This window comes from Rattus norvegicus, chromosome 13 (assembly GCF_021556685.1).
Source record: "Rattus norvegicus strain SHRSP/BbbUtx chromosome 13, alternate assembly SHRSP_T2T, whole genome shotgun sequence".
Taxonomy (NCBI): domain Eukaryota; kingdom Metazoa; phylum Chordata; class Mammalia; order Rodentia; family Muridae; genus Rattus; species Rattus norvegicus.
This window is the reverse complement of record NC_141546.1, coordinates 35033627-35059302: the sequence shown is the minus strand read 5'-3', so window position 1 is coordinate 35059302 and position 25676 is coordinate 35033627. Positions and strand designations below refer to the sequence as shown.

Sequence of the window (25676 nt, the reverse complement as noted above, 5' to 3'; positions counted from 1 at the left end):
GGGCTGCAGGGGCAGAAGAGGCTGCAGGAGAGGCAGCAGGAGGGGCAGGAGGAGGGGCAGCAAGGGCAGGAGGGGTTGCAGGGTCAGCAGGGGCAGGAGGGCCTGCAGGAAGGGCAGGAGGGGCAGGAGGTAGGGCAGCAGGGGCAGCAGGGAGAGGAGGGGTTGCAGGAGGGGCTGCAGGGGCAGAAGAGGCTGCAGGAGGGGCAGCAGGGGCAGCAGGGAGAGGAGAGGTTGCAGGGTCAGCAGGAGCAGGAGGGGCAGGAGGAAGAACAGGAGGAAGGGCAGCAGGGGCAGCAGGGAGAGGAGGGGTTGCAGGGTCAGCAGGGGCAGGAGGGCCTGAAGGAGGGGCAGCAGGAGGGGCAGGAGGAGGGACAGCGAGGGGTGGAGGGGGAGAAGGGGCTGCAGGAGGAGCAGGAGGGGCAGGAGGAGGAACAGCAGAGGCAGCAGGGGCAGGAGGGCCTGCAGGAGGGGCAGGAGGGGCAAAAGGGGCAGGAGGAGGGGCAGCAGTGGCAGCAGGGAGAGGAGAGGCTGCAGGGGCAGCAGGGGCAGGAAGGCATGCAGGAGGGGCAGGAGGGGCTGGAGGAAGGGCGGGAGGAAGGGCAGCAGGGGCAGCAGGGGCAGCAGGGGCAACAGGGAGAGGAAGGGTTGCAGGGGCAGAAGAGGCTGCAGGAGGGACAGCAGGAGGGGCAGGAAGAGGGGAAGGAGGAGGGGCAGCAAGGGGAAGAGGGGCTGCAGGAGGGACAGGAGAGGCAGGAGGGGCAGGAGGGACAGGAAGGGCTACAGGAACAGGAGGGGCAGCTGGAAAGGTAGGAGGAGGGGCAACAAGGGCAACAAAGGCAGCAGGGGCAACAGGAGGGGCAGGAGGGGCTGCAAGAAGGACTGCAGGAGCAGGAGGAGGAACAGCAGGGGCAGCAGGGGTGGAAGGGCCTGCAGGAGGGACAAGAGGAGCAGGAGGGGTAGGAGAAGTGGCAGGAGGAGGGGCAGGAGGGGCAGCAGGGAGAGGAGAGGCTGCAGGGGCAACAGGGGTAAGAGGGCATGCAGGAGGGGCAAGAGAGGCAGGAGGAAGGGCAGAAGGAAGGGCAGCAGGGGCAGCAGGGAGAGGAGGGGTTGCAGGGGCAGAAGAGGCTGCAGGAGGGGCAGCAGGGGCACCAGGGAGAGGAGAGGTTGCATGGTCAGCAGGGGCAGGAGGGCCTGCAGGAGGGGCTGCAGGAGGTGCTGCAGGAGGGGCAGGAGGGGCAGAAAGGCTGCAGGAGGAGCAGGAGGGGCAGCAGAAGGGGGTGCAGGGGCAGGAGGGGCAGGAAGGGCTGCAAGGGCAACAGGGGTAGAAGGGGCTGCAGGAGGAACAGGAGGGGCAGCAGAGAGAGGAGAGGTTGCAGGCAGGGCAGAATGGGCAGAAGGAACTGCAGGAGGAGTAGCAGGGGAAGGAGGGGCAGCAGGAGCAGAAGGGGAGAGAGGAAGGACAGCAAGGGCAGGAGGGGCAAGAGGGGCAGGAGGAGAGGGAGGAGGAGGAGCATCAGGGGAAGCAGGGAGAGGAGGGACTGCAGCAGGGGCTACAGGGGCAGCAGGGGCAGCAGGAGGGGCAGGAGGGGTAAGAGGGGCAGGAGGGGGAGGAGGAGGGGCATCAGGGAGAGGAGGGGCTGCAGGGGCAGGAGGGGCTGCAGGGGCAGGAAGGCCAGGAGGGGAAGGAGGAGAGACAGCAAGGGCAGAAGGGGCTGCAGGAGGGGCAGGAGGGGCTTCAGGTGCAGGAGGAGGGGCAGGAGGTGAAGGAGAAGCAGGAGGAGGGGCATCAGGGGCAGGAGGTATGTTAGGGACTAGAGGGGCAGCAGGGGCAGGAGGGCCAGCAGGAGGAGCAACAGCAGGGGCAGCAGGAGCAGCAGGGGCAGCAGGGGCAGGAGATGTGTCAGGGATAGGAGGGGCAGTAGGTCTGGCAGGAGGGTTAGGAAGGGTAGCAGGGGTTGGAGGGGCCACAGGATAGGGACAGCAGAGGCAGCAACAGGGGCAGCCAAAGCTAGTCACATTGCATCTGCTCTGAGTTGCTCTGAAGTGGACCTGGGTATCCAACCTTCATGGCTGTGCTGGAGAGATGGCTCGGTCGATAAAGAACTTGCCTTGTAAGTATGAAGTTCAGAGTTCAGATACCCAGCATTCACACACACACACACACACACACACACACACACACACACACACACACACACACGCAAACGCACACACATGCACAGGTGTGTTCATTCCCAGATGCATGCGTCTGTAGCCTTACTATGTTTCCAGGGAAAGGGTCAAGCAGAGAAAATCGGATCCCTGGAGATCACTGGGAAACTACTCTTGCAAATAAGGTATCTTTGGTTCTAGTGAAGAACATTGTCTCCAAAACAAAATCAAATCGAATCAAGGAAATAAAAACACTGGGTAATAGATAATGATGGACCAGAAAGCCTGCCCCTAGTGACCAAAGTAAACCCTGTGTGTGGTCCCTGGGAAAACCTCCAACATGAAACCCAGAGCATGTCCATGAAGAGTGATGTGACTGGACGCAGTTGTGTATAATCGGGGGAGTGTGTGGTGAGTGTGTGTGTGCCTCAGCCACATGGACTCAGTGTTTATGGCAGGTCCACTCAAATAGTGGATCCTGTTTCTTCTTCAGACATGGGTGGGGGAGAGTGGGCAGCACCAGCAGAACGTTTAGTTCACATGACAATGCTAGCCATAGCCTCAGTATCAATGAAAAGTTCTTCAGTAGAGATCACAAGGCCCTGTGTCAAGTACAGGGAGTACATTCCATTTCTGTCCCAGGCTATAGAAAGGATCAGGAGCCCGGGCCTGTAAGATGTTGTCGTGGTGCAATCGTTGCTGTGACTGAACTCTTAATTGTGATTTGATCTCAATTGCCAACTTGTGTCTTAATTCACTTGGGACATGCCTCTGGGTGGGTCTGGGAGACATTTTCAGGAAGGACTGACTAAGGGATGAAGACATTTGAGAGAATGTACAACACCTCCTAATGGTGGCCCAGTATAAACGGTTCTAAGTGGGCTAAAGATAAGAATTAGCAGGGAGGAGCAGATGACCTGGTATGGGTTGCCAGCACCAATTCCTGGCATTGCACAACCTGTAGCCAGCTCCAGAGTATCTGATACATTTTTTTTGGCATCTGAAGACACTACATACATGCAGCTCTCTCTCTCTCTCACACACACATACACACACACATGCATGCACACATGTGCATGTATGCATTCTATCAAAAACTCAGGGTTGCTTTTGCCTGCCTGCTTTCTTGCAGGTAAATATGTCTATTCTGTTGTTGTTGTTGCTGCTGCTGCTGCTGCTGCTGCTGCTGCTGCTGCTGCTGCTGCTACTGCTGCTGCTAATCTTTGCTGACATCAGACTTCAGCTTCCTTGGCTTCCGATGTAGACTGAAGACCAGCACCACTATCGACATCTTCTAGACCTCCAGCTCCAGACTGAGGCTTCTAGGTATCCATCTCATGGGCTGAACATCTCAGTTCACAGTCTCTCCAGCATGCAGACAGTCAGGGCTGGACTAGTCAAGCCTGTCTGCTGCAAGCCAAGCCAGTCTATTAACTCGCCTCTGTAGTATATTTTCATTCTATCTGTTAGCTTCCTCCAGAGAACCCTGGTACAGAGTTGTTTTAGCAACCACTTCCCAGAGAACAATTGGTTAACAAGGATCACGCAGTGCTGGGTTGCTCCTTCTAGAGCAGCCTTTAGAAAAACCTCAGAAGTAGAAGACACCTTTTTGATAGAAGAATACAGAGGAAACGAAGGCAGCTGAATCGATTAGACTGCTCAATACCCACACAGCATTCTGCATAATTAGTCAAGCAGGAATGATGTGCTTAAGTAATTTGTAACATTTCTTGCTTGTAAAGAAGAGAAGCTATCAAAAAAAGCAATAGAGACACATTAAAAAAAACTGTTCCAAGATGCTCAGCGGATGCTGATAAACTCCTGTTAAAAATATGTCTAATCTACTTCCCCAAAAAAGTGAAAAAGTCTGTCTGCAAAAGTAGCTAGAAAAATTGCCTAGGAGATGTAGCCTTGGACTTGAGAGAAATATCAATCTGAAAAGTCTATCATCCAAAGACCTGTACGTCAATAGTAGATTTGAATTATGGAGCTGGGCTGCACCTTAATTTACATGGTTCTTCCCCAAGTAGCCAGATAATATTAATACCTTGCATTTATATGACGACTGTCTTCCCAGATGGCTTCATTAAATTGTATGTTTTATGAGACCCTCTCTCTGAAACGTGGTCATCTCTGGATGAGAACGATGCTCCTGGGTGACTCAAGAGAGGGGAAAAAAAATCCCCATCTTCCTAACCGCGATCATAAAAACGTTCAGTTAGCAAGCATTTCCTGAGCATCTGTGTGGGCAGAGCCGGAGACAAGTCTGTAGACAGTGACATACGGAAGCTTAAAAGGATGTGGTCCCAGAGCAGCAGCGACGCCTCAGTCCATAATGTGCTTGCTTGTCTTGCTGTGCAAGTGTGAAGACCCGAGCTGAGCTTGGATTCCTGGCACTCACATAAAACTCCAGGTATGGGAGGCAATGCGGGCTGCACCACAGCCACAAAATTCCCAGAAGCTTTGAGCAGAATTGGCACCCGGAGGGAAGCTTGGGGAGGTATAGACAGGCCTAAGCAGCTGGAGCTGGGGTTTAATCGGGTGACATAGGCAGGCCTAGGTAGGAGAAGCTGAGTTCCCAACTTGATACAGGAGCTAGGTGGGGGCTAGACTTCTGGTGTAAAATTCCTGGGAGCTGTGAGTAGGCCTGGTACAGGCTGTGGTGCTGCTACTGGTGTTAGCAGAATACAGGTAAAATAAAAGTAGAGAGCAGGAATAGAGGAGAGAGACATGTGATGGGCAGCGGAGTGATGGGAATTGGGGAATGCAGGGTCAGAGGAAAACTTAACCCAAATGAACTGTGCATGAAGAAGCTACTTGGGAACACCTGTGATCTTGCTATCCAAATAAAAACAATTTAATGAAGGAATTGTATAACATAATATGAACACTCAGGGGAAACATACTGTGAATAAAGGTTTAAGTGGGCTTGGGGACAGGGTGGGGAAGGGATCGTTTAACCAAAACTTAGACGATATGAAGACCCCTGCTTTGTAATCTAATTGAAAAAAATGTAACTTTTAGAGGAAGTTTGAACTCAAGTACTCCTTGTTAGTGAACAATCCTGTTCCCAGAAGACATGTGTTATTAAGTGAAAAGCTCAGTTCTGGGCATGAATTGCTTCCCTGATTTATTGGTCAAAGAGGCTTCAGAGGCATCAAAACCCATACAGCCTATCACCATTGCTCTTGATTGCCTACTGTAACATGGTGACAGGACGCATCCCTAAAAGCAATACATGCTTTTGTTGCAGGACATAGAGAAATCAATCCTGAACTGATCAGAAAACTCTCCCTGCTGGTTACCACTCATAGTGCTAGAAAACCCTATGCAAGCTGCTACTGGGGGAGAAGGGACATCAGTGGTCTTATCCAATGCTGGGTCTTTTTTTTTTTTTAAGATTTATTTATTTATCATATATAAGTACACTGTAGCTGTCTTCAGACACACCAGAAGAGGGCATCAGATTTCATTACAAGTGGTTGTGAGCCACCATGTGGTTGCTGGGATTTGAACTCAGGGCCTACTAGAGGAGCAGTCAGTGCTCCTAACCGCTGAGCCATCTCTCCAGCCAGTGCTGAGTCTTCTATGCAACAATACAGACCTGCCAGGCAAGATGTGTCTGTGGTTGCAATGGCGGCACAACAGCTTGTGGATAATCTCTTGGATGTGAGCACTGCTCCACAGGAGGGAATTCATGGCTGGTATGGCAAACACAGCCAAAAACATGGCCAAGAAAGTCAAGGACCCCAGGGGAGAACCTTTTGATGCTGTTTTTTTCTCAATAGTTATGTTGTCAAATCACCTATGGATGTTTAGGTTTATAAAGGTGGATGTATTTGTGCTGCTCCTAATTCTTCAGAGAAGCTCCTTATCGCAGTGCATTGTGGGTACTGAAGAGATTCACTACTTAAAATGCCAACGATAAGTAACAGTGAATGCTTAACAAACGTAGATAAGGCATCTGGATCAAGCCCCATTCACAGGCTTAGGGAACATCTTGGAAGAGGGGATACAAAGAATGTATGATCTGGATGATGAGGGAGAGTGCTGTGAACTGCTGTCCCCTAGATAGGCCTGCCTGTTCCCCACATGGACACACAGCAGTTGTGGTCACCATGGTTACTTGCATGAGACCTGTGCAAGATCAAGCCAATTAACAGTTCCAGTGTGGAAGACAGAGGGGGTTCTGGTGTACCATCTGCTGCTGCAGCTATAAAGCTTGCTCATGCCCAGTGGATGACCTTAGGCCCATGCATGTGACTACTGAAGAGCTCGCTCATGCCCAGTGGATGACCTTAGGCCCATGCATGTACTACTGAAGAGCTTGCTCATGCCCAGTGGATGACCTTAGGGCCATGCATGTACTACTGAAGAGCTCGCTCATGCCCAGTGGATGACCTTAGGCCCATGCATGTACTACTGAAGAGCTTGCTCATGCCAGTGGATGACTTTAGACCCATGCATGTGCTAAAGAGCTTGCTCATGCCCAGTGGATGACCTTAGGCCCATGCACTGAAGAGCTCGCTCATGCCCAGTGGATGACCTTAGGCCCATGCATGTGCTAAAGAGCTTGCTCACGCCCAGGGGAGGAGTTGGAGGAAGAGAGAGATCCAGATTGTATAAATTGTATAAATGCATGACATTTTCCAAAGAATAAATACATATTATAAAAAAGTACAGGAGTATTTACAAGTGCCTGGAATCCCAGTTGATAGATGAAAACAGGTGGATTTCTGGGTCTCTTGGGCCAGCAAGTTGTATTGAATGATGACTTCCGGGCCAATGAGAGTCCTGTCTTAAGGACATGATGGCATATGCCTTTAATCTCAGCATTCCAGAGACAGAAGCAGGCAGATCCTCGTGAGTTTGTTCCAGGCCAGTGAGAGTAACATAGTTGACCCTGTTTCAAACAAACAAAAGATGGAGAGAAACAGAAGAACTCAATTTCTGGCCTCTACACACATATGCATCCATGTAAACCTGCATACAGCACTACATGAACACACACACATACACACACACACATACACACACACACACACACACACTCACATGTACATACCCACCAATAAATATTTAAAAAATAAAGAGAAGCAAAAAACAAGTCACTCTGTCAGCTTATATCTAGAAGTTTCTCTCCAACCACTCCCATTCTTAGAGCGTCTGCTGTTTGGGGAGGTTTTTGAGCACAGCCGTTCTGACTGGATAAGACAGAATCTCAAGGTACTTTTAATTTTCATTTCTATGATGACTAAAGACAGTAGATTTTTCAAGTGTTTACTGGCCATTGGGTCTTTTTTTTAATGGTGCGTTTATAAACTATCTTATGTATATGTGGGAACACATCTGCATGTCTGCATGTGGACTCTAGAGAACAATTTTCAGTGTCATTTCTCAGGAATCACCTATCTCTCTTGTTGGCCTGGAGCTCAGGAAGTAGACTGGGCTTGCTGGCCAGTGAGCTCCAAGGACATGGAAGGCTGTATTCACCTCCCCAGCCCTGCACCCTGGATTTTCCACATGGATTCTTGGGATTGACCTCAGGTCCTCTGTCTTACACAGCAGGCCCTTGACCAGCTGAGCCATTTCTCCAGCCCAGTTTGTTCTTGTGAGAAGTATCTGTTCGGTTGACCTGCCCATTTCCCGGTTAGCATACTTATTCGTTTGATGTTTGATATTTTTGGGGTTCCTCCTAAATTCTGGATATTAATCTCCTGCCAGATGACTAGCTATCAATGATTCTTCACTGATTCTGCACTGCAGGCTGCCTCTTCTCTCTTTACCCTTCTGTTTGCTTTGCTCTGCAGAAACTTTTTACTGTGGTATGTGCAATTCCATCCATGAATTCTTTCCTAAACTACAGAGCTAATGACCCACAAAATCATTGCCTTTGCCTAAGGAAAATTTCTGTCATCTTGGAGTCTTCCAAATCAGAACTAGAGGCTGTCTGAGCAAGAGGAGGGAGTGGTGGCTCTGGTGTTTACTTAGCTTGCGGAAACTCAAGGGATAATATTAAAGTGCAAAGGCTAATGTTCCCTTCTGGAAGTCATTCTCTGTTGTTTTCAATGTATTAGTCATTCGATGAAAACAGGCAGGCTTCTAGGCTCTCGACTTCAAGACTTCACTGAATCTCAGACTGCTTTCTAGCACTTTATGCTTTGTTTGCCTAAACTTGGACTTGCTGTAGACATTGTCTAATGTGGTGCTTCTTTCGGTAACAAAACTTAGGTTTTAGCTAAAAAAGTGAAAAGCCAGGGCTGAAGACAGAGCTGAATAGAGCGCTTGTCTAGCATGATGGAAGCTATAGGTGCAAGCCAGGCACTGCGTAAACAGGGTGTAGCAATATAAGCCAATCATCTCAGCACCAGGGAAGTGAAGGCGAGAGGCTCAGAAGTCTAAACTTATCCTGGGCTATGCTATGTAGTAAGTTCAAGGCCAGCCTACAGTACTCAAGGCCTTAACTCACAAGCAAGCAAGCAAGTAAGCACTTTGAATGAAAATGTAACCTCTCAAACACTTTAAAGTCTAAAAGCCCTTTTGACAAAGCTAACCCCTAGATTATATACCAATACTGCAGGTGCTATAGGAATTCAGAGAAGGAAGCGTGTCATGATCAAAGACAACCAGGAAAACCTTCAAGTAGTTGATGGGGCTTGCAGCAGGCCTTGAGGAACTTGTAGATTGAAATAATCACTGAAAGAATCCTTTAGTCCTAAGAGCATCTTAGAGGAAGGGTGTTCAGAAGCAGGTCAAAGGATATTTCCATTCCAGCACGAAGTTTTCACTGAATTCTCACCACTAAGAAAAGCAAAGAACAGTATGTTGACTAAGTCCTAGCAATTTAATTTAGCAGAGACGGTCCTGCATGCTAAGATAGTGTTCCTTGGTTTAGGGGGGAAAGTATCCATTTAAAGAGATAGCAGGAGGTTATAACCAGTAAAGAGCTTGCCTTGCAGGCCTGAGGACATAAGTTCCACCCCAAGAGTTCAGGTAGATAAACTAGGTGCGGTGATACACACTTGTAATCCTAGAACTTACGGAGCAAAGATAGGTAGGTCCCTGTGGCTCTCTGGCCATTCATCTTAGCCTACTTAGCTCTAGGTTAAAGGGGTACAGAGATAAAGGAAGGAGGAAAGAAAGAGAGCTTGGATGGTGCTCAAGAACTTGTCCTCAGTTCTCCACATACAGGCACACACATATAAGAAGTAACATGGCAGCAAATGGATAATTGGTGCTTTTCTTTTGTGGACTAATGATAGAACATTTATCTTTTATGTACGTGGTCCTATTTCTTTACCTACTGTCTGTCTGTCTATCTATCTATCTATCTATCTATCTATCTATCTATCTATCTATCTATCTATCTAATTATCCATCATTCTGTCTCCTATCTTGTGTCACTATTTGTCTCTATATTTACCCCCTCTGAAATCTTATTAACTAATAAATCCAAAGACCTGGTGCATTCCAGTTGGCTGAGCTTTCTGGTCAGTGGACTTTGCTGTAGCCTCTATTCAGTAGGTTAGGAGTTCAACATCATCACTGAACTTTAGGGCTTCAGTTCTCTGTTTCTCTGCTTGGCCATGGAAACCAGTGCTAGCAACACTTAGTTCACGATGATATAGCTACACTTCATATGCTAGAACCAGGACACACCTCAGATCTTCCAGATATCTAAGTCTGAGCGCCCAACAGAACAACATCTGCCCCGTAGACCTTTACTTTGCTTCAGAGCCACCTGCCACGTAGGCAGCAGAGTGAATGCCAGGCTGTTTACCAATGACCTTGCTTGGCAGTGGTTAACTAGGAACAGTTTTGCAATCCTTCCTCCCTCTAGCTGGGCGGTGTGAGGAGGTATTTAGAGTTTGATTTCAGCACAGGCAGGGTGAGTTTCCTCTACAGAGGCCAATTTTAGGTATTTAAAGTCCTGTTTGGCTTCTCGACACAGAGTGATACTGACCCTCTCAGTCACCAAACTACTCTCTTCTCTCAGAACAGGGTGGAGAAGCAATGTTGTAGCATAAAATGTTAAGGTTTTCTGTTTCCAAAATTACCCCCACCTCTCCCAGTTCCTTATAAAGAAGTATTAAGGAGACATTTTTTGAGGCAGTAAGAGCTGATGCTCAGTAAAGATGTATTAAGAGAGGTGACCAAAAGTAAGAATGAAAAATAAAGGGCCTAAAAACATCTGCCAGCTACACATCTGAAGGAATATTAGTTTCTAGACTATACCAAGAATTGAAAAAAAATTAAGCACCAAGACAGTAAACAACTCAATTAAAAAATTCACTGAACAGAGAGTTCTCAAAAGAAGGAATACACACGGCTAAGAAACATTTTAAGACAGGTTCACCATCAGCAGCCACTAGGAAAATAAGGATTAGCAGTACTTGAAGCTTCTTCTTACTTACCGAGGGATTAAGACAAAAAAAGACAGTAAGTATTAGTGAGGATGTGTGGAAAGGGGATCCCTCAGGCACTGCTGACTGCACACTGGTGTGGCTACTATGCAGCGGGTCAGAGTGGCATTCCTTAGAAAGCAAGCAGTGGACTGACCCTATGGCCCAGTCATACCACTCCTGGGATTATACACCAAGGACTTTAAATCCTATGACAGAGGCCCGTGTTTGTTCATGTTCATTGTTGTTCTATTCACAATAGCTAGCACAGGAAAGCAATAATCACCTGGGTGAGAAGTTATACCTGAAGGTGCAATACTGACAGGAATGTTATGGTGGTAACCAACCCCTTTCTAATAGGATTTAAGACCCACTCCCAAGAAGGAAACACATGCCAAATACTATAAGCCCAGCCAAGAGCCCATGGGTGAATCTACTACTATAATTTTGCTATGGAAACAAAGATGAATGTGTATCAACTGATGAATTGGTAATGAAAGTGTACTTAAATACCATTGGCTTTTATTCAGCTATAAAGAAAAACTATAACTGAAAATTTCTCATAAGTGGATCCCAGCACTGAATTTTTAGATCTGTATTCTTAACTTGAAGTATATGTAGAATCTAGGCAACTAGAAAAGAGGTGCTGTGGTAAGGAGAAAAAATATCTTGAGGGAATATGGATAGTAAAATATAGGTGATATGAAGGGGAACAGGAAATAATGGGGAGACAGATTTAAATTGGGAGAGGAATGGGAGGGCAGGGCAAAGGAAGGGGTGAGGAAGGACTAACTAACACTAAGGGCATTTGGAAAAGCCATATAGAAGATTTCTTTACATTTCATAAATGCATACACTCATATAAAAGTTGAATTGGGGTTACCCTATACAGGCTTCTAACAAATGCCATAAATTGTCAAATAAAAATTCTAGTCAGGTGTGGGATAATTCCCCTTAAATTATTGCTCAGGGATGTTCCAGACATATATTCTCCACGATAATACAGGACATTGCCATACTCTTGGTTGTTGATTAGAATTTGATGGTAAGACCATATTGCTAAAAACCAACCAACCAACCAGCCAAACAAACAAAACAAAACAAAACAAAATTCACCAACTTTGATCATGGGGTTTGAAGAAGTCAAGTGGGTACTGACCAAGTTTCCTCCCATTGGCTAAGTATATACATATATACATATACACACACACATATATATATACACAGAGAGAGAGACAGAGAGAGTCAGAGAGACAGAGACAGAGAGAGACAGAGAGAGAGAGTATGGAAAGATGCTACACAGTTGTTGCAGAAGAAAAAAAATCATCGGAAGTTTTACCCAGATATGAACCCTATGAGCTACAATAACAACTGATGTGGCAAATTATGTCCACAGGTACAACAGTAATATGAGTTTTATGGGGCTAACCAATCTCTGATTGTATTTAAGGCTTGCTCCATAGGAAGGGACAAATGCTTGATACTGTAAATCTGACCAAAGACCAATTATTGGGGAGATCATAGGCCCCAGAGTAAATCTACGACTATAAGTTTTTGTCAAACTGCTCTCTAAGTTTGCATCTTTATACACAGTGCAGCATTCAGACTTTATCTGAAAAGTCTCCTTGTGCAGTGGACAGTTGTTAATTACAGAAACTCAAGAACAGTCAAAATACAGAGAGCAAATGTCTGAGAGTGTTTACCTATGAATGAGGCATCCCACCCCAGTGCTCAGGCACCATTGTAGAAGAGGAGACAGAGAGGACCACAGTGAAACAGTGTCTTCTGAGCATGATATGACCTCTGCACTCATGAATTCACAGAAGATGAAATTGCCTACCTAAAACCTGAAACAACATACAGCTAGGCAACATGGCAGCATGGGAGGTAGAAGGGCTCACAAGCCCTCATCCCTACTTGAGGAGCTATTGACAGTTGATGACTTCAGGGACAAGGGAGCATCAGTTTTCTTTAATTGTGTGGTCCCTGGTAGGTTGATCATGCTTCATTGGATGGGCTGCACAGATTGGACCAAGTTATAAAGAGGAAAATAGAACATAAAGCTGGGAAGATGGGTTTGTTGAGTAGCAAGTCTAGGAGTATTTGGGAAAGAAGCGGGGAGCGAATATAATTAAAATACATTATATGCATAGTGGTTTGAATAGGTCTTCATAGACTCTTTGAAAGCTTTGGCCATAAGGAGTGGCACTATTAGGAAGTGTGGCCATATTGGAGGAGGTGTGGCCTTGGAGGAAGTGTATCCTAGTGTAGGCATGCTTTGAGGTCTCCAATGCTCAGGCTCTGCCCAGTGTGCAATCAGATCCTCCTCCTGGCTCTGGGCTTCTCTAGCACTATGTCTTCCTGCCATGATGATAATGGACTGAACATCTGAAACTGTAAGCCAACCCCAATTAAATGTCTTCCTTTATAAGAGTTGTCTTGGTCATGTTGTCCCTTCACAGCAATAAAATTCTAACTAAGACATATATGAATGAAAATTTCAAAAGAAAAAAATATTATATATTCTAAGTCCCATGTTCCCTTCATGTGTGTATCCTAGCTTTGGGTGAATGTTCATGTATATATACATAAATGGATGCTGACATAGGGTATGAAGCTATAAAGGAAAGCATAGGAGAGGAAAAGAAGATCCTGATGGCATATGAAGTAGGGCACAGCAGATGGGATGCTCGACCAAGGAGGGCAATGGAGGAGGAGAAGGAGGCAGAAAGACAGATGTTTGAAATGCCATCATGACACCTAATACTGTTATGGGGGGAAATTGGGGCCCCATTTTGTGGTTCCTTGGGTCTTCTTGATTAAATGGTCTGAAAGTAGACTTAGAAAATTTATTCTTTTTGAGATAGAACCCAGGTGAGGTAAGGATATTAGCTTAGTAGGGAAGATCTGTAAACAACTACAGGAGGAGGGGTCTCAGGGAGGTACAAGAATGTTAATTTCATTGAGGGGCTTATTACTTCTCCAGTCTCCTTGGAGTGTCTTTGGGTGGAACTAGCCATCCTGAGGGATTGTCTCCTGGCCTGGTGATTGTATGCTAATCAAACTTCTTTTTAAAAAGATATTAGACTTCAGAAGTTTAAAAGTCTGGTGGGGTGGGGACATCCTCATGGGGGGTATGTGATGTGGAACAGCCGGATGGTTGGGAATAAAATCTAGAGTGTAAAAATAATAAACAAACAAACAAATATATAAAGAGGTTAAAAAGGATATTAGGTTTTTTATGTGTTATTTTGAGGCAGGATCTCCTGTTGCTCAGGCTAGCCTTGAACTGGCTAGGTAGCTAAGGGTGACTTTGAACTTCTGATCCTCTTGCCTCTATCTCCTAAGTACTGGGCTTACGGTATGTTCTCTCATGTCTGGTGTAGGATGATGTCACAGGTGAGGCAGGTACAGGATAGAAGGAGGCCTGTCATTGGAGGAGAAGGAAGGATGGGTGGGAGAGAAGTTTGAAGGAAGAGGAGGAGACTAGGGGAGAGAGGAAGAGACAGGGCGGAGGAGAGGAGTGGAGAAGCCGTGGCAGGACAAGATGGCAGGTGATGTTAAGATTCTGCTCTGTGTATTTACAGGTTGTAAATAATGTTCTCAAGGGATGGATAGTACCGGGCTTTGTATGTTTAAGTGGGCAATTATATCTTACCAGTTGGATCTAAGATTATTATGTTGTGTGTTCTTTTATGTGAGGGTTTGAGTAGGAAAGTGTGCGGCTGGGATGTGTTTCTGCCAAGATATCTAGCAGATATCTTAGGGCACCGCGGTACAGAGCTAACGGGGTAAAAGACACCGTTACTCTTTATTATTTTTATATTTTTACAACAACAGTCTGGTTTTATGTGGTGTTGGAGATGGAACTCAGGGCATCAGTCATGTTAGGCAAGCACTCAACTAACTGGGCTATGTCTCTAGACTATTTTTTATATTAATTTAAAAACTTTTGTATTTATGTGGTGTGTGTGCGTGTGTGTGTGTGTGTGTGTGTGTGTGAGAGAGAGAGAGAGAGAGAGAGAGAGACACGGGAGGGGTGACTTCAGAGAGAGAGAGAGAGAGAGAGAGAGAGAGAGAGAGAGAGAGAGAGAGAGAGAGATGGGAGGGGTGACTTCAGAGGTTAAAAGAGGGTATAAGATCCCCTGGAGCTGGGATGACAAGTTGCTTACAAGCTGCCCACAACTGAATTCAGGTCCTTTGCAAGAGCAGCGCATGCTCTTACCTGGTGAGCCAGCTCCTCTTTTTTACACTTTAAGCGACATATTTTTTTATTAGCTCATGGTCAACCAAGCTGATTGGGGGGAAAATTGAAAGCAGAAATTGTGGTTTCACCTCATTTCAAGCTGAAGATTCAGGCATGAAGGCCCAGGTTGGGAGGTGCCTGGCTGAAGGTCACCTGGCGAGTCAGCTCCAGCGAGAGGACGTGAGGCTGACCCCTCGTCGTCTCTTCTGCCTCCCCCCAACTCCCCATTGGAATTGGAATCCCTGTAAGAGCCACTGCTAAGTACTGGAGATGGCTGCTGGACAGCGTTCCCTGAAGTCTGCAAGGGATGCTGCTTAGGTTTTCACTTCATCAGCACCGAGAGGCAAGGACATGGTTCTGAGTAATATTTCATACTTAGCTCTGGGTTCTTTTCGGTTTTGTCTGAACCTCCCTCCGGTTTCTTGGAGGGCTTTTATGATATGATTTAAGTTCAGCTTATGGCTGGCTTTGGTACTCAGAAGAGTGGAATTTGTCCTTTAGGTTCTTCACCCAGGGGGGTCAATGTTGTTAGGAAATGAGGAGAAGCTGTAAGCTTCCTCCCAGCAGAGGGATACATGGCAGTGCTGCCTCTCCTGCATCTTCTTGCCACAAAGCCTTATCTCTCCTGTTCAGCCCCGGCTGCTATAATCCCTCCTCTTTCTGCAGAGCGTTTTACATGAACAAATAAAGCGATTTATGGAGTATTTACACACTGACTAGTGACTAATTATTCACCTGCAAGCAGTGCAACCATTCAAGACAAGCAACATTCCTCTACATTAGCGTCCCTCAGGAAGGCAGCTCATACCTGGTGGCAGAGGGAAAGCGGTTGGACGTTCGAGTTTGGCTGACATCAGATCGTTCAATGCAGGAGCAGTGTGCGATCCGTACATGGCACCTCTGGGCTTGGTTATCTAGCACAACCTCGGAAAGCTTACAAAAGGAGATAATGAATGAATGGACGGGATGAATCCAGCAGGTGTCACGGAAAATGTGAGCGAAGTTAGACGCAACAAAACAGCGGCCACGAAGAGCATGCAGCATTATGAGATCCCTCGTTGGTGAAGTTTTATGTAGAGCCAGAGGACAGAAAGAGGTAGTCATAGTTTCCAAGAAAAATGGTTAGAGATGAAGTTATAACTGTTCTAAATGATGAGAAAAAGTGACTGTTGATGCTCATGTCAACCCCAGCAAGCCTCTCGGAATACTGAGGAAGGGAGGAAGAAAAACCTGCAAAAGTTGGGGGACACTGGGGGGACAGCTGGTTAGTGCTGTCCTCTGGACATGTCATGGCTGCAGCACTCGTGAACGCAGCATCTGTGGTTATCTTCTTGAGATCAAAGCAGTCAAAATTCCCAAAGAGGATGGGAGATGGACTTATGGTGCGCCTCTACACCGAAAGAGACATTGGTGTTGATGCTTGCTGGGTGAGTCATTTTCTTTCGGGGTTATAGTAAATTTTCCATAATCCTAAAGACAGCCCCACATCCATGAGAATGTCAGAAGCAACAATTGGGCTCAATGGGTTATTTAAAAAAAGGATACAGGGGCTGGAGAGATGGCTCAGCAGTTAAGGGCACTGATTGCTCTTTTCAGAGGTCATGAATTCAATTCCTACCAACCATCTATAATGAGATCTGATGCCCTTTTCTGATATGTCTGAAGATAGCTACAGTGTGTTTGTATACATAAAATAAACAAATCTTTAGAAAAATAAATCAAAAATAAAAAAGGAGACCTAATGCAAGTGGGAGAAGGGAGTGCTAAAGTGTGATGGTGATGAGTTGGAGGGGAAATTCAGTGTAGATGTAATCAAGATACATCCGTGCATACGGATTTCTCAAAGCATGAATACAAATATTCTTAAAAGGGTAGAGATGAGAAAGATTACCGTTTAGTGGATGCCTAGTATGTGTTAATCTCCTGTGTTCATGATCTGGTGTATAGGTGCTTATGTGTATAGCTGCACATATGTGTACCTATGGACGCCAGTGAACAACCTCAGAAACATTCTGCAGGCACCATTCACCTTGTTTTTGAGACAGGGTTTCTCATTGATCTGGGGCTTGCCAAGTTGTCTAGGCAGGCTGGCCAATGCTCCCTTGGGATTTGCCTAGCTTCATCTCCCCAGTATTGGAATTACAAGCTCCAGCTACCACCCAGCCTTTCATAGTCATGTTTGCAAATCAGGTCCTCATGCTGAGAAGCCAAGCACTTTACCAAATAAAGTGTCTCTCAAATCCCTAGCATATATGTATGTATATGTATGTATATATATATGTATATGTATATATATGTGTGTGCATGAGTATGTATATGTATATACATGTATACACATATGCATATACATATATATATATATCTCCGTTTATTTAGTTTCACCATCACTATCCTTACTTAGCACATACACAAGATTAAGGTTTAAAGAATTAAAATAACTATCCCAAGTTACCCTGATACTTAAAGGTAACAGAAACTAAAATTTATGTCTGTCTGACCTTTATTCCATCACAATTTATCAAAGATGGCAAGCATTTACAGGTTGTAAATCAATTGCGCACACACACACACACACACACACACACACACACACACACACACACACGTGCATGAGGGGGGCTGCATGCCTGCCTCACCTCTGGGATACCAGAGCACTGTTGGTGGTCTGCTCAGGTAGGTAGGATACAATCCAAGTATCTTTAGCCTGGCCACCATGAAAGGTTTAGCCAAGCTCTGACCTAGACCAAATGCCCAGTGTTACAACTCTGGAGGGAGAAGCCTGGGTGGGGCAGGCCTCTTGGTCTCCTCGCTACCATCTGCAGTCAGTGGCCAGAAGCTGTAACCAGAGCCACTAAGTGAGTGGCAGGATGTGGCTACAACCCACAGCCAACAGCAGCCCTGGTAGCATGAGCTCCACCGGCTGGGTGGAGCTGAGTCCAGTGATGAATGCAGTGTGTTACAGCACAATAAATCAGCTACCCAGAGATGATTCTTGGTGACACAACGCATGCACTTTATTCCATGGGGACAGGGACTTTATAAATGTTTTGGGGGGTAAGGTGGGGTCCAGAGGTAGATGCTTCCTGTTGGCTCAGTCTGGGATGTTAAGGATGCTTTATTGCATGGGGAAGGATGTCAGATGTTGTACCTACATGACTGGTTGTCATGGCCATCTCAATGGGGTGTGGTGGTCACTTGTTCCAGGACAGGTAGAGCATGGCTGGGAGCTGGTTCCAATGCCATTCTCAATCATGATTCCCCAGAGTTTCTGAACCTGCTTCAACCTTACCAGTTCTTCTGTCTGATGGCATGGTCCACTTGCCCTGTGTGTGTGTGTGTGTGTGTGTGTGTGTGTGTGTGTGTGTGTGTGTGTGTGGCAGGTAATATAGACAGAAGAAAGGGTTGATAGTACTTCATTTACAAGGATAATAAGAAAAGGAATTAAATACTTTCAAAGTTTAACTTTTGGCGTCTGATATGTCTATATAAATTCAGAAGATGTTTTTGGATGACCTTAATCAGAAAATAGACAAGCAATCACACTTCAAGACAGAATGGCAAGGTAAGTCCGCTAGAATATTTGATTCTAGCATCCAGAATGAAGTGAGCTGCAGGAAAAATTTTAGGCAAAGTAAAAAGTTATTAGTCACGAATACCAGCATTTTGTAGTGTCTCGGTGCTACATGCTACTCAATCTCGCTCGAAGGTTTCTTCAAACGTAGTTGCAATTTTTTCTTTTGTGTCTCTTGTTGAAGGCTGAGGTACTTACTCTTCTCTTTAAGTCTAGGCCCTGATAAGGAAAATAGGGCAGGAAGGAAGAGACACCAGAGGTGTGAAGATTAAGAATAACCAATGACACTGGAAACTCCTCTGACGGTGGGCTGAATGTGAGAAAACAGCAAGGACAGAAAAGTAAAGAACAAAACCGCAGCAAACGTGTTCCCTCCAAATGCCAGAACTTCACGTTCAATGGTTCTGTCTCACTGAGACTCAGATCTTTCCCACTTCTCAGGACAACGTCCATTCTCACGAATCTCCTTTTCTTTCTTCATGAATGGTTTATATTTCTCCCACTATCTCTGTATCTCGGGTCCAGTTCTTGGCTCCAGGATGTTGATCTTGGAATTCACTGACCATCAGAGTACAGCTGATGTCATGGGGGCACCCCATGTGTGCCATGGGGTGATTCTGATGCTACCTGGTTAGCTAGGTGCACAGCCAAACTGGATCATACAGAAAGAACTTAGGACTCATAGCATGAACCCCAATGTAAGAGCTCATTCGTTGAGGTGATCCTTTTGGAAACGAAAGGGTCAGGCTAGAGCATGGGAAATATAAAGTGGAAAAGCACAAAAGAAGCTGTGAAATGAGACTGGGAGAAGTCTATAGAACATGAGCATTCAGAAGCACACACATGAGCAACATGAAGGTGTTGTAGGACTTTGGGGGTCCCACTTGAGGATTAGTAATAAAGACATGGAGATATCTATATAGGATAAAGCTAATGGCCTGTTTGCTATGGCAGTCACTCAGGTAGCCTCCTAACTTACCCAGACTTCACCACTGCTTTGCTCCACATGGTGCCCTCTCCCTCTCCCTCTCCCTCTCCCTCTCCCTCTCCCTCTCCCTCTCCCTCTCCCTCTCCCTCTCCCTCTCCCTCTCCCTCTCCCTCTCCCTCTCCCTTTCTCCCTCTCTCCCTTTCTCCCTCTCTCCCTCTCTTCCTCTCTTCCTCTCTCCCTCTCTCTGCTCTGTCCCATTCTGCGTCTCTCTTTGTCCTCTCTGTCTGCCAGGTCAATCTGTCTGCTCCATCGGTCATTCTGCCCCAGCCTCAGCCACCAGCTGTTTATTCTACAGAATGCTACATTCCTTGTTTATCCAGTCTGAGCCAATCAGCAGCAGGACAACACGTGGGCTGTCTTCCTATGTTGCCTTTTGGCACGGAGGGCTACATGACCCTCACCAAGGATGCTTGCTTTTTAACATGTTAACCTCAGAGAACCATCTGGGCAGGTGAATAAGGGCAAGCATTTACTTAAAGAAAGCAGGTAATGGGCCATAGAAATGCAATACCTGCAACATCCTGCCAGCACTTGGCTCTATCAGCACAGCATTTGACAAGTGAAAATAAAGGCACACACCTACAGAGCCATTTGATACAACGGATATGGGGGGGAGGGTATCCCAACATGAAGGTGGCTAATCTAGGAACATAATGACCCATCTTCTCAATGTATGGAAACAAGGCAACATTGCAGGCCCTTTCTGGGATACCAGTGAAAGGAAATCTTCACAGTGGACCAATGAACATATGTACACATTTTCCTCAGAAGAAGAAACAGACAGATGTACACTGATTCATGGGCTGGATGGTCAGGGTCTTGGAAAGAACATGATTAGGAAATTGGTGAGAAGGTTATTTGGGAGAAGAAGTAAGTGGCTAGACCTCTCCAAATGGGCAAAGGATGTGAAGATGCTTGTGTCCTGGGTAAATGCTCATCAGAAGAGGGGTTCAAAAATCAAATAGATAGGGTGGCACCTTCTGTGGACAGTCAGCCTCCCCCCCCCCATCCCAGTCATCCTTATAGAATGAGAAATGACATTATGAAGACACAATTACAACATCTGTTAGGAGACAACAGCCTGGAGGGCTGTGGCAGGGTTCTCCAGGAGGTAGTGTGTGCTTTAAATAGGCGTCCATTATATGTTGCTACTTCTCCTACAGCTACGATTCGTAGGAGCAGAAGTGACGGTGTGAAGTGGGAATGATTCTATTCAGCATCGCCGTACTGACCCAATGGGAAAAACTTGGCTTCCTGTTCCCAGAACCTTACACTTTGCTGGCCTAAAAGTTTGCTGTGAGTAGGATCCCTTGAAGAAGACAAAACAAGTATTGAACTGAATGCTCAAACTTCCTCCTGACCTGATACCCTCACGTCAACAGGCTAAGAAAGGAGTAACAGCGTTAGGAGGGACTGTTAGATCCATACTAAGGGTGAAGTGGATTGCTTCTCTATAATGGAGGTAAAGAAGATTATGTCTGGAATCTTTGGAGCCCTGGGGATCCTCCTGTCTCCCTTTCCCCCATGCTGGAATACAGGTATATTCATTGCACTTGGCTTTTTTGTGGATATTGAGGGTTGGACCCAGGTCCTTCTGCTTGCACAGAAACCACATTGCAGATGAAGCAAAATTTGCAGACTCATCACGGGAAGCCTTTCGGTGATGGGAAATGGAGGATCAGAGATGTCCATAAACTTGACTTGGAATGCATGGCTGACTGTAGAGAGTGAAATCTAGAACCCGGATGTGCCTGATTCTGAATGAGTGCAGGCTATGGCACTCTTCATGCCTTTCTTGTATAGGACTGGAAGTGCAGTGTATAAGTCTCTAAAACAACAGGGAGTAGTGAGATCTAGGAATCTAGAGATGTGGAAAACACACGGAGAGTATCAAGTATTTCCATGACTTCTCGGGCTATCCACAAGCTCACACACCCTTGCTTTCTTTTCTGACTGCTCAACACTAAATTGTTTTATGAACTTAAACGCGTCTGAGTCTGAGTTTTTTTAATTCTCTCCAAAACCCAATCCCCTATTCTTTAAAGAGAGAGAGAGAGAGAGAGAGAGAGAGAGAGAGATGGTTTTCAAATTCCAAGGGAGATCAATTCAAAATCTTTTTCTGGTATTTTCTTTATTAGATGGATAGATTTCTGTTTGGGGCAAGTTCAAATCCCAGAACAAACCTAACTCCAAGCCCTATGTTCCTGTGATGGGGGCAATGTCCATCACATTGTATGACTTCCACATACATTCGTGGGAGCAGTCTAACTGTTGGATCATATATGTGTTGTCTTTTGTCAAGTGGAAACTTCATAGAGATTCATCTCTAATTGGAAAAAAAAGGAAATTCTCTCCCACTTCTGTCAGTCTGTTATAAAGACAGAGCTGGGGAGTTGGCTCAATCGATAAAGCGAATCCACGGCAAGCATGGGAATCGGAGTCTGAGCCACAGACCCCACGTTTGAAATGCCAGGCACAGCGATGCATGCCCAGGACCCGTGCCAGTGAGGTGGAGACCGGAGGATCCCTAGGTTTTTCTGACCTGTCAATCTTGCCGGCAGGTGAGCTCCAAGTTCAGTGAGAGAAGTTGTCTCAAAATATAAGGTGAGGGTGACTGAGAGACATATACAGTGTGTATGTGCATGCACACATACACCACCCACACGCATGGATAATGTCTATTTTTGGCCCACTAAGACTTTATGCTCAGTTAGAGATGAGAGGCCTGAACCTCACAAACCCCATGTTGTAGATTCCCTTTTAATGGCCGTGTATTGGGGGAACCAAACAGCAGCACATTCAAACAGCAGGTTAGAAACCTCTCAGAGAACACCTTGTTATGTATTCTTGACCTCAAACTGTATGGCTGTTTTGGTAACTACAGCTAAGGTGACCTCTGCATTCTTGGTCTTTGTCATGGCCTCCCAAGTTTACAATGTAGCATCTTCCTGTCTCCTGAGTGACTTCTTGTTAGAGTTTGCTTACTCATCCAGTGACCTGGTTTCCTTTGAGCGTTGTTTACTCTTTGTTGAGCGATGATCCATCTCAGGCCTCATGAAAACCATGTGACTTTATTTATTGATTTTAGTTGCCAATGCTTCCTCAGATAATCATCGGAAAACATCTGCATTTCAACACTAGAGGGTAAATGCCCTCACCACCCTCCTTTTATTTTTTATTTTTTAGAATCTTGGCGATTCAGGCCTGCCCTGATTTCTAACCCTTGCCCTGGAATACATAGGCTTTCATTTCATTTTTCTATTCTGCAGCCAGTATTGATCTTAGTAATATTCAGAGACTGGGAGCACACAACCATAAGATTGAGCTTGCTTGCCTGCTTGTGACCAGATCAATTTATGAGTATTTCTGCTATTTTCATTGTATTTCCCTTCACTGTTTATTAGACTGTGGTCCAGTTCGGTATTAGCTCACACAAGACTAAGGCCAGTAACTGCAGAAACCATCTGATGACTTTATAGACTTATCAGAGACTCATTCAAGAACACAAGTTTCCTTGTTATAAAATCAGCTCACATTTGTAACTCCTAAATCAGGAAATTTTGGTATATTTTTGCCATCAAGTTAAGAACACATTTGAAATACACTATGGCAATGGGTAAAGCTTTATCTACAAACACATTGAGAATTATCTATTAGCTCCTTGGAATGTGTTATAAAGAAAAGAAACAAATTCCTTCGTGGGGAGGAGGAAGGCTATTAGACCCTCACCTGAGACCTCAGCCAGCCCTCCTGTACCTCCCTGACACCTGTGTGACATTCTGTCTTAGCTGCGCACGCTCTCTTTGTTCTAGGAAGTAGAAACTTACAGAAAATGGGATTTAACTGAAGGAGGGTGTTCCATGTTGCTGCTATCGAGAAATGAACATCCAAGCAGATGCGAGGCTTTGGTGATGTGACTGCTTTGGTGTTACTCAATCACCAGTAAGCGACCCTTCATTTATGTTCCTGTAAGTATGTCCAATAAACTCACTGGGTCACCAAATCCAACTCTAGTAGAATCATTCTTTGGTCTGTCATCGGTGCCCTAAGGTGAGGGCCACAGATATTTCTCAATGTGATGTGGTAATCTGAATGAGAGTGGCACCATGGGCTCACATATCTAAACACTTATCCTCGGTTGATGGAACTATTTGAGAAGGATAGAAGGTGTGGCCTCATTGGAGGAAGTATGTCACTGGGGGGTGGGTTTTGAGCCTTTAAAGGACTTGTGTCATTCACAGTTAGCTCTTTCTGCCTCTTGTTTGTGGATCAGGACGTAAAGTCTCAGCTGTTTCTGCCACTATACCTTTGCTTTGCCATCATGGACTCTAACCCTCCGAAACTTTAAGCTCATGTCTTAGTTTGGGTTTCATTGCTGTGAAGAGGCACCATGACCAAGGTAGCTCTTAAAAAGAAAACATTTAATTTGGCTGGCTTACAGTTTCAGAGTTTCAGTCCGTTATCATCAAGGTGGAGGCATGGCATTGTGCAGGCAAACGTGGTTCTGGAAAAGCCAAGAGTTCTACATCTTGATCCAAAGGCAGCGGTAGGAGAACAGATTCTGCAGGTAGCCAGGAGGAAGTTCTCTCTTTTCTGAGTAGAGCTTGAGCACTAGGAGCCTTCAAAGCTCTCCTACACAGTGACACACTTCCTGCAATAAGGCCACACCTATTCCAACAAGGCCAAGTACCACTTCCCATGGGCCAAGCATAATGTTCAAACCACCACAGTCCAATTCAACACTTTTTTAAAATTGTCATGGTCATGGTACCTTGTCATAGCAATAGAAAAGTAACTAAGGCCTTTGTAGCCTTTTGCTGGGCAGATATTCTCAACGTCCCACAATTTCCCAAGCCAATCTTGATGTGATATGCACAACACAATAACCTTTTTCATGCTTTGGACCGATTTGAACAAGATACTGCCACAGTGGGTTCTCTCAAAATTGGCCTCTAGCCAGACCTGGTAGCATTTGTCTATACTTCCAGCACTCAGAGGGCTGAGGCAGGGGATTGCAAGTTTAAGGCCAGCCTGATTAACATAACAAGATCTCATTCTCAAAAGAACAAATGAACCAAGTGAACAAAATGAGCTATAATCATCAAATGTTTTTCTAAGGGAATATAAATTGTCACGTGTTTTAAATAAAGACTGAGTGTTGAGTAGATGAACAAACAAGGGCTTAGTAGAGGAACTGGTGAGGGACTGGACAGGACAATGTATTAAAAACACCTTTTATTTCAAAAGAATCTGGTACAACTTATGTTGTACAACATCATAAAAATGTCTTTTACATTATTATTAGTTTAAGTATTTGCATTGTGCTTGTGAGGTGCTCTGAAATGATTTCTATATGTTTATTCACTTAAGCCTAAGAACTTTCTATCTAAATTTAAATTTAGAACACTGTAACTACAGTAGGCTTAAGCAATACTATGATCAGAATAAAATAGCTAAATAAAAACTATGAAAGGAAGTCATGGGAAAACACTGGGGGACAGTGGTAGGACATTTCCATTATGCACCATGCAGCATCCTTAAATAGTTAGCCATTGTTTGTGTCATCCAGTAACACTGCAGTGTTCCCAGAGTCAGTCTGGGAAGTGTTAAAACTCATCATGGGTAATCATGTTGACTGTGTTCTCTGTCACCACAGATGGACAACCTTATTGACATATCCAATATGGCAAGGTCAGGAGTTTTTCCTTCTTTATCCCCAATATATTTTTCTTTAAAAATCATATGTAGCATGCACATTGTGCAATGTGTGTCTTCAACCACCCGCTAACAGCCAGTGAGATCTCTCTCTCTCTCTCTCTCTCTCTCTCTCTCTCTCTCTCTCTCTCTCTCTGTGTGTGTGTGTGTGTGTGTGTGTGTGTGTGTGTATACTCGTGAGGAGACCAGTGGCGGGATTGTAAGCACATGCCACTACACCTGGCTTTTTACGTGGGTTCTGAGGCTAGAACTCATGCCTGTAAGTCAAATGCCTACCAATTGAACCATCTTCGGGTCCTAATTTATGAATGTTCTTGCTCACTTCAGTTACAGATTCCCATCTTTACTGCTCCAGAGGACATCTCTATCTGAACATTCAAAGTCCTTTGAAGTTGTTCAACCCCAGCTCACCTCTCAACCCTTTAGCTAAATCAGCAGTGTTGTTCCACTGAACTCCTCTGGCTCAGGACTTGGAAGGCACTTCCACTCAGTTCTTTCCGTCCCTTTCACACCAGGGGTCAGTTGGCTCTGCCAATTCTGTGACCTCTACCATTGCCTCAGTAAATGCTTGCACCATCTCCTAGCTGACACCTGCAATCTTGC

At 45.5% G+C, this 25676-nt stretch overlaps 1 long non-coding RNA gene across 3 annotated transcripts; it reads left to right on the top strand.

Annotated features, from left to right (window-relative positions):
• Nucleotides 1–1585: 1585 nt before the first annotated feature.
• LOC148001581 (uncharacterized) lies at nucleotides 1586–25049 on the top strand. 3 transcript variants are annotated; one of them, XR_015635467.1, is made up of 6 exons: nucleotides 4444–4564; nucleotides 20522–20654; nucleotides 20741–20896; nucleotides 21726–21919; nucleotides 23171–23326; nucleotides 25015–25049. It is a non-coding gene; the product is annotated as an uncharacterized LOC148001581 (long non-coding RNA). The 3 variants fall into 3 exon arrangements; XR_015635468.1 differs by lacking the exons at nucleotides 21726–21919; nucleotides 25015–25049 and having other exon boundaries at nucleotides 4429–4564; nucleotides 23171–23364; XR_015635466.1 differs by lacking the exons at nucleotides 4444–4564; nucleotides 21726–21919; nucleotides 23171–23326; nucleotides 25015–25049 and adding an exon at nucleotides 1586–2111 and having other exon boundaries at nucleotides 20741–21344.
• The last annotated feature ends 627 nt before the right edge of the window (nucleotides 25050–25676 follow it).